Source organism: Gossypium hirsutum, chromosome A05 (genome assembly GCF_007990345.1).
Source record: "Gossypium hirsutum isolate 1008001.06 chromosome A05, Gossypium_hirsutum_v2.1, whole genome shotgun sequence".
Classification (NCBI taxonomy): domain Eukaryota; kingdom Viridiplantae; phylum Streptophyta; class Magnoliopsida; order Malvales; family Malvaceae; genus Gossypium; species Gossypium hirsutum.
Window position 1 is genome coordinate 95,094,333 of NC_053428.1, and position 11,639 is coordinate 95,105,971.

The 11,639-nt window shown below is 36.8% G+C and overlaps 1 non-coding gene across 1 annotated transcript; it reads right to left on the reverse strand.

Moving 5' to 3' along the window:
* Positions 1-605: 605 nt before the first annotated feature.
* Positions 606-712, reverse strand: LOC121229867 (small nucleolar RNA R71). The gene has a single exon (XR_005927822.1). It is a non-coding gene; the product is annotated as a small nucleolar RNA R71 (small nucleolar RNA).
* Positions 713-11,639: the final 10,927 nt, after the last annotated feature.

The following is an 11,639-nucleotide window of genomic DNA, read 5'->3' on the forward strand; positions in this document are numbered from 1 at the left end:
CTAACAGTACTAACTTATTCTTTTTTATTTTGTGATTTTCTTTTCAGGTGTTTATGAACATAGATAAGATTATCGATTTACTCCTAGTAGACCTTGAAATTGAATGAACTTTCAGACTAAGAAGATATGAACGAACAGCTCAAAGACAAGTCAAGATGGACCTTGGAAATTAGAATCAGGACCAAGGTAATGAAGCCGATCATGTACGAAATCCCATCCTCATTGTCGATGATAGGCATCGATGCATCAGACAATATGCTGTGCTGCTTTTCAATGAGTTAAATCCAGGAATTAGAAGGCCAGATATTAAGGCAACCCAATTTGAATTGAAACCAGTGATGTTTCAAATGCTCCAAACGGTGGGCAAATTTAGTGGTATCCCCATAAAAGATCCACATCTCCACCTTCGATTGTTTATGGAGATGAGTGATTCATTCAAGATAGCCAGTGTGACTTAAAATGCATTGAGGTTGAAGTTGTTTCCGTACTGGTTGTGAGATCGAGCACGAGCATGGCTCAATTTATTGCCACCAAGTTCCATATCTACATGGCAAGAATTATCAGAGATAGTTTTGGTTAAGTATTTCCCGCCTAGCTAAAACACTAAGTTGAGGAACGAGATCACAACATTCTAACAATTGGATAACGAGTCTTTGTGTGAGGCTTGGGAGCGATTCAAAGAGTTACTTCGTAAGTGTCCTCATTATGGGATTCCTTATTGTATCCAGTTGGAGACATTCTATAATGGTCTCAATACACATACAAGATTGATGGTAGATGCTTCTGCGAATGCTGCAATTTTTTCTAAGTCTTATAATGAGGCTTATGAGATCATCGAGAGGATCGCAAGCAACAACTATCAATGGCCAACAAATTGAACAACTTCAGGAAGACGTATAGCTGGAGTTCATGAAGTTGATTCTCTAACTTCGTTATCAGCTCAGGTATCATCTATTTCCTCTATGTTAAAGAAGTTTATCGCTAATAGGGCTAATAATTTTGCAGCTCAACCACCAAGCCCGTTTGAAGTAGTTTCCTGTGTGTACTATAGGAAAGGTCATTCTTTCGAGAATTTCCCATTGAATCCCGAGTCAGTGTACTATGTGAGGAACCAACACCAAAATAGGAGTGGACAAGGACCCCAGTCCAACTTCTATAATCCTTCATGGTGTAATCACCCCAACTTTTCTTGGAGCAACTAAGGAAATGGACCAAACAACAACTTTATGCAAATAGACTCTACCAATCTCAAGGGTTTAATCAACAAGCTCCAAAACCACCTCAAGCTGAGGTATCAAATAGTTTGGAGAACTTGTTGAAAGCATACATGGCAGAGAATGACGTTTTGATCCAAAGCCAAGCAGCAGCACTAAAAAATTTGGAAAACCAAATGGGCCAGTTAGTTACGGAGATTCGTAATAGATCGTAAGGAACCTTGCCAAGCGATACTGAGAATCCAAGAAATTTGGGTGAAGAACATATCAAGGTAGTGGCATTGAGAAGTGGTAAAATTCTGAAACCCCGATTGATTGAGGTCGAAGGTAAGCTTGTTAAGAAGAATCAACTAGCTATTGAAATTCCTACACCAAAGGAATCAGAATCTTCAAAACTGACAAGATAAATCCTAACTTAGTGAATTCAGATACTTCAACATCTTCTTTGGATGCAGATTTACCTACTCAGAAAAGTTGTCCGGTTCAACAAAAAGTTCCATCACCTCCATGTCTACAAAGATTGTAACAATACAAGTAGAAATAGGAGGTGCAATTCAAGAAGTTTTAGATGTTCTGAAGCAATTACACATCAATATTCCATTGGTGGAGGCTTTAGAACAAATGCTGAATTATGTGAAGTTTATGAAGGATGAACTATCCAAGAAGAAATGACTAAGTGAGTATGAGACTATCGCCTTGACAAAGGAATGTAGTGCGTTCCTGCAGAACAAGCTGCCACTGAAATTGAAGGATCTAGGAAGCTTTACGATACCTTGTAACATTGGTGAACCTTACTAGGGTAAAGCTTTTTGTGACTTAGGAGAAAGTATCAACTTGATGCCTAAATCTATTTTCAAGATGCTAGAGATAGGAGAAGTAAGACCTATAACTGTGACGCTTCAGCTAACGGATCGATCTTTAGCATACATCGAAGGAAAGATCGAGGATGCTTTGGTAAGAGTCAATAAATTTATTTTTCCTACTGATTTCATTATTCTAGATTTTGAAGTAGATATAGAAGTGCCAATTATCCTTGAGAGACCTTTCCTAGCCAAGGGAAGAACGTTAATTGATGTGCAGAAAGGCGAACTCACCATACGAGTTCAAGATGATCAAATAACTTTTAACATTCTTAAAGCGATGAAATTTCCCGATCCAATAGAAGTATGTTCAGTTATGGAAGAGATAGAAACCTTGAATTCTATGGAAAGCAAATTTGAAGAAGATCCATTGGAGAAAGCCTTAGGGTTTGACCCTTTGAAGGATGAAGAAGGTGAAGAAAACATGACTTTGATGGAAGCCAATCTGAGAAATTTTACTCAATCCACATGGTTTGAACTATTGGAGTTGGAAGTCAGAGAATTTGTGCAACCCAAATTGTCAATCAAAGAATCACCTACACTCGAACTAAAGGTACTTTCTTCCCATTTGAAATAGGTCTATTTAGGTGACTGTTCCACTTTGCCTATGATTATTTCAGCAAAACTGACAAAAGATCAAGAGGAGTAACTAATTTTTGTTCTAAAGAAATTTAAGAAAGCAATTGGTTGGACCATAGTTGATATTCGAGATATAAGCTTTTCATTTTGCAAGCACAAATTTATTCTAGAGGAAGGTGAAAAACCTCGAATTGATGGGCAAAAAAGGCTCAATCCTATTATGAAGGAAGTTGTGAGAAAGAAAGTGATGAAATGGCTAGATGCAGGAATCATCTATCCTATTTCAGATAGTTTGTGGGTAAGTCCGGTGCAGTGTGTGCCGAAGAAAGGTGGAATTACAATTGCTGAGAATGAGCATAACGAATTGATCCCAACAAGAACTGTTACTGGTTGGAGAATTTGTGTTGACTATAGAAAGCTAAATAAAGGCACTCGAAAGGATCATATTTCGTTGCCTTTTATGGATTAGATGTTAAATCAATTGGTAGGTAATGAATTCTATTATTTTTTAGATGGTTATTCAGGATATAACCAAATAGTTGTAGCTCCGAAACACCAACATAAAACAACCTTTACTTGTTCGTACGGTACGTTTTCTTTTAGGTGGATGCTTTTTGGTTTATGCAATGCACCTACAACCTTTCAACGATGCATGATGGCAATATTCACTGAATGGTTGAAAATTTTGTTGAGGTTTTCATGGATGATTTTTCTGTTTTTGGTAACACTTATGATATTTGTTTGAGTAATTTGGCTAAGGTACTGAAGAGATGCGAAGAGATGAATCTTGTCCTTAATTGGGAGAAATGATATTTTATGGTTAAAGAAGGGATTGTCTTAGGGCATAGAATTTCAAAAAAAGGAATTGAAGTCGACAAAGAAAAGGTAGACATAATTGAAAGATTACCAGCCCTAATGAATGTGAAAGGAGTCAAAATTTTCTTAGGCCATGCCGGTTTTTACCGAAGGTTTATCAAAGATTTTTCAAAAATTTCTAAACTGTTGTGTTTGTTGTTAGAGAAAGATTCAATATTTGATTTTAACAAAGCATGTTTAGAAGCTTTTGAAGAGCTAAAAAACTATTAATCTCAGCCCAATAATCATTACACCCGATTGGAGCACACCTTTTGAGTTGATGTGCGATGCAAGTGATTATGTTGTTAGAGCTGTGATGGGTCAAAGAAAAAATAAAGTGTTCCACCCCATTTACTATGCAAGTAGAACCTTGACGGGATCCCAACTCAATTATAGGGTAACTGAAAAGGAACTATTTGCTATAGTTTTTGCTTTTGACAAATTCCACTCATATCTTAAAGGTACAAAAGTTATAGTATTTACTGACAATGCGGCCATTAAATACTTGCTAACGAAGAAAGATGCAAAATTGAGACTAATTCATTGGATACTTTTACTCCAAGAATTTGACCTTGAGATCCAAGAAAGGAAAGGTGTTGAAAATCAAGTAGCTGATCATCTGTCGAGGTTAGAGCAAGATGAGGTAACTCGATCACATGTGCCTATCAACGGGAATTTCCCAAATGAGCACTTATTTGAGGTGAGTCAAATTCATGAAATAACTTGGTTTGCTAATTTTGCCAATTATCTTGCATGTGGAATAATTCCTCAAGAAATGACATACCAACAAAGGAAGAAATTCCTTCATGATAGTCGGTCTTATTTCTGGTAGGACTCGTCCTTATATAAATAGTGTGCAGATAATATTATCCGAAAGTATGTAGCTGAAAATGAGATTGTTGAGATCTTATATCATTGCCATCCATATCCAAGTGAGGGACAATTTGGTGGTGCACATACTACAGAAAAGATTTTGCAAGCAGGTTTCTTTTGGCCTACACTATTTAAAGATTCTTATATTTATGTGAAGAACTGCAATAATTGTCAAAGAACTGGAAATATATCATGGAGGAATGAAATGCCCTTAACAAATATTTTGGAATTGAATTATTCAACGTATGGGGCATTGACTTCTTAAGACAGTTTCCTTCTTCGTATGGAAACAAATACCTCTTAGTTGCTATGGATTATGTGTCCAAATGTATTGAAGCTAAAACATACCCTACAAATGATGCTAAGGTAATCACGCGATTCCTACATAAGCATGTGTTTACAGATTTGGGACACCAAGAACTATTATTAGTGATGAAGGTTCTCAGTTTGTAAACAAATGGTTTAAGTGGTTTCTTGACAAATATGATGTGAAGCATAAGATTGCTATTGCCTATCATCCTCAGTCTAATGGGCAAGTTGAAAGAGTGAACCATGAAATCAAAAGTATCCTTGAAAAGGTAGTACTGTAACAGCCCGATTTAGACCCTAATCGGAATGGTGGTTTCAGAACCACGAATCTGAGTCAAAAAAATATTTAACAATTATTTTTTGTGTTTATTTTGTGTGAATTTATATTTGTGAATTTTTCGTGATTTAATTTTGTCATTTAGATATCCGATTAAATAAAAGGACTTAATCACGTAATAGGGAAATTTGGTGGTTGTTTGTAAAAGGGACCTAATTGCTAATGGCTTTCTAAATTGGAGTATTTATGTTGTAAATATTCCATTAGCATATTGTTTGGATGGTAATGGACATATATTATATGATTTTATTATTATGTCATTAAGGTTATAAAAGTAATTTAGTAAATAATCATATAATAGTTAAAAACAAAGTCATCAAATTCATTTTATTCATTAGTTCTTCATTGCCGAAACTAAACAAAAGAAAAAGAAAAGAAAGAAAGCTAGGGTTCAGTTGTTTTCAAGCTCAATCAAGGTATGAGTTTAGCTCGATTTTTGATAATTTTTATATTTTTTAGATAGTTGCTTCGAGTACTACAAAACCCATGCTTGAATTTTTGATTTTGATGAATTTTTTGAGTTGTGCCATTGTTGAGAGCTTGTGATTTTTGTTGTTTGATGATGAAATATGAAAGATATGTTTTCAATTAACATGTTTTGTATTGGAGTTTTTGATGATTTTGAGTAATTAGGACTAAATTGCAAAAATAATAATTTGAGGGACTAAAATGTGAAATAAATGAATTATATGGGTTTGTATGGTTATGGGTAATATTCGGACTAGCTTGGGCATGCAGAAATTTTATGTATTTTGTGTTTTGTGCAATAGGGACTAAATTGTAAAAATTGTAAATGTCAGGGGTAAAATGGTAATTTGCCCATGTATTTTTGGACTAAATTGAAAGAAGATATGTTTGAATGAGCTTAATTTGAACATGTTTAGATCAAGAACCAAAGAAATCAGATTTGGATCGGGGGGAAAACGAAAGTTATCGACTAGCCGCTCCGTTCCGTTTTACATCGTCCGAGGTAAGTTTATAAGCAAATATACGTGTTTAATTGTAGTTAAATGATAGATATATATGCTGTTATGAAATGTATGAATTTATATTTGTTATGGCCGAGTATGAAAAGGCTTGATTACTACATTTTCGAATTCGTTTCGATGGAGTTACGACGTCTGAAAGCCCCGTAGGAACCTTAGGAATAATTAGGATACATATGTCAACATCGGATTCCGACTTATGTGTACGAGTAAGACCGTGGCATCGATATGTGATTTCGATTTATGTGTGCAAGTAAGACCATGGCATCGATATGTGATTCCGATTTATGTGTACGAGTAAAACCCTGTCTAGGACAGTGGCATCAATATATGATTACAGTAAGACCACATCTGGGACATTGGCATTCTACGATACATGTGTGATTATCCGAGTGTCCTACCCAATTTTGAATGGTTCATCGCTCAAAGACAAGTTGTGTATGAATGTATAAAACGAGCTAAATGGTCAGGTAAGAATTAACTTGATATCTACTTGAAATGAGGTGAGTAAGTACAATGAGTATTTGTTGTAAATCTTGTACAATGCAAATGAAGAAAATATGTGTATGTGGTTTATGTATTCAGTTGGTGAATGAATAAATTGCGTATCATTGAAATGTTCTTAAATATGTGCACATATGGCTTAGTATATTTCGCCTTATTGGTGATTTTTATATATGTAAGGTTATTCTATGATTCTTGAGTTTGTGAATATGAGTAAATCGATGTATGGTTTATTATGATTAATTGGTTGGAAGTTGATGTAAAACATGTTAAATAGCCTTGTGAGTATTCGACTTAGATGGAAAATTGTTCATAAAAGTGTTTTAATTAGGAAAATTACAATTTGAGGTCAAGTATGGTAATGATAATGTAAAATGTTTAGTTAGTATAAGTTGATTGTATTAATGAGTTTTTTATTTGCTTATGACTTACGAAGCTTCAAAAGCTTACTCTGTGTTTTTTTGTGTGTTCTATTTTATAGATTTTGGATTCAAGTTACAAGCTCGGGGATTGTTAGCAAAGTCCATCACACTATCTACAGCTTCGGTATTTAAATATTCGAACTCGAATTATGGCATGTATAGGCTAGAATGTGTTTTGTTGTGACAGCCCAAAATTGACCCTAGTCGGGAAGTGGTTTCGGGACCGCTAAACCGAGTCACCGAAATGTTTGAATGTGATATTTATTGTCTAGAATATGTAATTATGAATGTGTGAAAATTTCAAGCTTCGATTTAGTCGATTGCATGTGAATTTAGTCAATAGGACTTATGTGCGACATTTTTGAAATGTGATAGGTCGAAGCATAAGGACCTATTAGTGCATGAAATAAAAAGGGGGGACTTGCAAGTCAAATTTCCCCCCCCTAATTAGTAGTGGCCGGCCATGACAAGCATGGTAGACCAAGTGTGATGGGCAAGACATGTCATAGACATGTTGTGTTGGTGCATCATGGGTGGAAAAAATAAAATAAGGAGAATGGGCATAAAATAATGAAAGGGAATATGATGGAAACAAAAAAAAAGTGTGTGGTTGTCTCCCCCCCCATTTTGCCGAAACTAGAAAGAAAAACAAAAAAAAAAGTGCTCATCCTTTGGTTCATCTTTGGCCAAAAAAATTTAAGGAGGAAGGAAGAAGAAAGGTTGAAGGGGTTCGGCCATGCATGTAACTAGGCTAAGGTATGTTTGATGATGTTCCATGAGATGCATGCATGTTTTAGTTGTTAGCTTGAGTTCTACCTAGCCCATGGTCTAAATCTTGCTATGTGATGGGAATGACACTCGGCCATGGATGCATCATTCTTGCTTGGTGTTGATGTTGTGTCGGTGAGATACCAAGTTATTTTCGTGACCAAGTTGAGATTTGAATTTTTGGAATAAGTAAGGTTTTCGGCTATGGAGATTAATAAGGGTGATGGTTGTGTTTCATGCTAAATCTAGATGAAAAATGGTAGTTACTTACATCTTGATGATTATGAGTTTCTTTCTTGGTTCTACCTTAGATCCATGAAGTATATTTTTATTTGGTGTTGTTGGAAGTATCGGCCATGGTATATCCATGAGTGTGATTTATGCTTATTCCATGGTAGGTAAGATTTATGTTTTGGATATATGTTTAAATTTGGTTATAATCAAAATTTGGGATTCGGCTCTTGCACATATATATATATGATTGCACATGATGGTGCTTCGGTTATGGATTAAATGATGGATGCGTATTGAGTATAATATGGAATGCATTAGTTAGTAAAATGTATGTCATTTATGTGTGGTATTAAGTATATAATCGGCCTCAACATAGACATGCATATTCGGCCATAGGAAGAAGATTGGTGTTGCATGTATTCGGTTAGAGGCAAGCATATTGATGCTTTTGTCTTGGCTTAGAAAATTCGGCCAAGGGGGAAAATTAGCTAAAACGTTGAGTTTGATTCATGATTCCGTACATATGTGACTTTAATGTCTAATGTATAAATATGGGCTAAGTGCCTTGTGTTCCTCTTTTTGATGCTCAAATGATTAAATCAATTTATTTGTTTAATTAAGCTCAAGAGCAAAGGGGAACTAAATCTGATAAAGGGAAGGAAAAAGTGGTCGAATAGCTATCGGAATCGTTCGACAACACCTGAGGTAAGTTCTTGAGTAAAAGAGCTTAAATTATGATTTGATTAGATCATGTTTTAAGCAAATTAAAATCATGCCTTTTGTGTGGCTATTGAGCCGAAATTGCAAGAATGATAAATGTCTTGTGTTTGAGTTTTGCTAACGAGAACGAAATACGAATGTGCCATGATTTATTGTTAAATGTGCATGGTTATTTGAATGATGTCCGAGCTAAGTCCCGAAGGCTTTGTGCTAAGTGACCATATCCGGACTAAGATCCGAAGGCATTTGTGCGAGATACTAATTCCGGGCTAAGCCCGAAGGCATTTGTGCGAGTTACTAAATCCGGGTTAAGTCCCGAAGGCAATTGTGCGAGTTACTATAACCGGGCTATGTCCCGAAGGCATTTGAACGAGTAGCTATATCCGGTTAAATTCCGAAGGTACGTGATTTGGGAATGAATGATCTTGCTGTAAAAATTTCAGTAAATACTCTAGAAACATCCCAACATTGAGGTATGTTTCGTATGTGCTTGAATTTAGTTGAGCCCTTACAAATAAGTATTCGCTCAGTTGATAAACGAGCTACCGGCCTTTGGCTAAGTTGATCTTTTGTGTATGTACATAAGGGTTGGTAATGTGAAGCAAGTATGATATTGAAAAATTGTGCATATGAAATTATCCGTTTAGCTACATGAATGCTATACTTTTGTTGTGCTGGAATTCCTTGCTCAAAACTTACTAAGCATAAATTGCTTACTCCGTTTCTTTGATCCTCTGTTTTATAGATTTTGGTTCTCCAGCTATCGGACTCGGGATTTTGAAGTCGAAGTCGCCCTCACTATCAAACCCCCCCCTTTTTGGTACAATTTTGGTTGAACTTCGAAATGGCATGTATAGGACTACCCGTTTGTTGTGGGTCATGGACCCTTTGGACTTGTATAATTTTGGATAGCCATGCGAAAATGGCTTATATGTGTTTGAGTATAATGTTATAATCATTTGGTGTGGATATGCTTGACAAGGATTGGCCATGGGAATGGTTAATCACTATCATAAATTGTGCTATTTATGCAAAAAGGGCTAGTTGAATCATGGAAACCATGAAATAGGTAAAGTCTACCTTAAAGGCAGATGCTGACAGCAGCAGTGATGTAGATTTGGAAAATCACTAAAAATAGTAGGAATGGAATTAAATAGTGAATAAATTATGTAAACGAACCTTGATGAATCTATTTTCATAGGAAAGTAACGAAGCAGTCATACGGACAGTATGTTAAGAGATATTCAGGTTCTCGTGAGACAGGGCTAGAACGGTTTCTGAATTTCCTGTTCCGACTTTGTAAATTCATTATAAATTAACTAGAGACAATTAGGAGTCAAGCCATATATATATAGATTCCTCTCTGAGTCTAGTTTCTATAGAAACAAACGGCATCAGTATTGAAGCCCTGTACAGGGAGATATCCAAGTCGTAATGCGCAAAGGTCAGTGTAGTTGATCCCTGTAACATGGGAGATTTGGACTAATAAACTGTACTAATTGGCCCAACCAAAAATTCTAGAAAAAAATATGTATATGGGCATATGAGTCTAGTTTCAGGGAAAATTTACAGAATTGGATTCCGAGTTTCTGAACTCAAGATATGATTTTTAAAGCGACTATTACGCAGATTGGCAGTGTCTAGAAAATTTTTAAAGTCTGTTAACACCTCGTGTTCGACTCCGGTGACGGTCTCGGGTTCGGGGTGTTACATTTGATTGGTATCAGAGCTACGGTTTAGTCGATTCTAGGACTACCGTAATGCGTTGGGTCTAGCTATACATGCCATTTTATGTGATTATTTGATAGTGTGGTGATTTCTGACATTTGCAAATGTGTTTATTTATAGTAATGGATCCCGATCCCGACCGAGCGGTAGCTGATGATCTTGAGAGTGTAGCGCCTGCTCCCGCACAAGGGACAGCGCCGGTGGACTCTCAACCTAATGCTAGTAACCCGAATGATGAAGCTAGACAAGCTTTCTATAGCGTGATGAATGATTGGTTCAACCAATACATTCGAACTAATACGGCTGTTCCACAACCTCCATTCCCGACAAATACCACCCCCGCACCTACAATACCTCCGGTAACTGACCAAATAAGGTCAAATAAGCCCCCAGTTGACAGAATCCGAAAACATGGGGCTACTGAATTTAAAGCTACGGATAGCGACGATGCCGAGCAAGCTGAATTTTGGTTGGACAACACTATCCGGGTACTCGATGAGCTATCTTGTACACCCGATGAATGCCTAAAGTGTACTATCTCCTTGCTACGTGATTCTGCCTACTATTGGTGGAGTACTCTGACTTCTGTTGTGCCCCGAGAGCAAGTAACTTGGGAGTTTTTCCAAACTGAGTTTCGGAAAAAGTATATCAGTCAGAGATTTGTTGATCAAAACGGAAGGAATTTCTTGAGCTTAAGCAAGGTTCCATGTCGGTTACTAATTACGAGCGAAAATTTGTTAGACTTAGCAAATACGCTCGGGAATGTGTTTCGTCCGAGGCTATCATGTGTAAACGCTTCGAGGATGGGCTGAATGAAGATATAAAAATGTTCGTTGGCGTTCTTGAAATACGAGAGTTCGTAGTACTTGTCGAGCGAGCTTGTAAAGCCGAAGAGCTTAGAAAAGAAAAACAAAAAGTTGATGTGGGAACCGGAGAGTTTCGTAAAAGATCCTCGGGAAAGTCTCTTCAACAGGCATCGAAGAAATTTTGGGATGATGTGGGCCGGTCTAGAGGCACTTCGGGCCTTTTTAGACGAGATCGTGATCGACCTCCTGTGGGTACACGAGGCACTTCGGTCGCCAGTGTTGGGAATAAACGTCGAGACAGAACGAAATGTCGATATTGCGGTAAATGGCATTCGGGGAGTTGTAGATTCCCTGACCGCTCCTGTTACAAGTGCGGATCAGTTGACCACTTCATTAAAGATTACCCGAGGTTGTCTGAACAGAATGTAAATCAGAGGGGGAAAC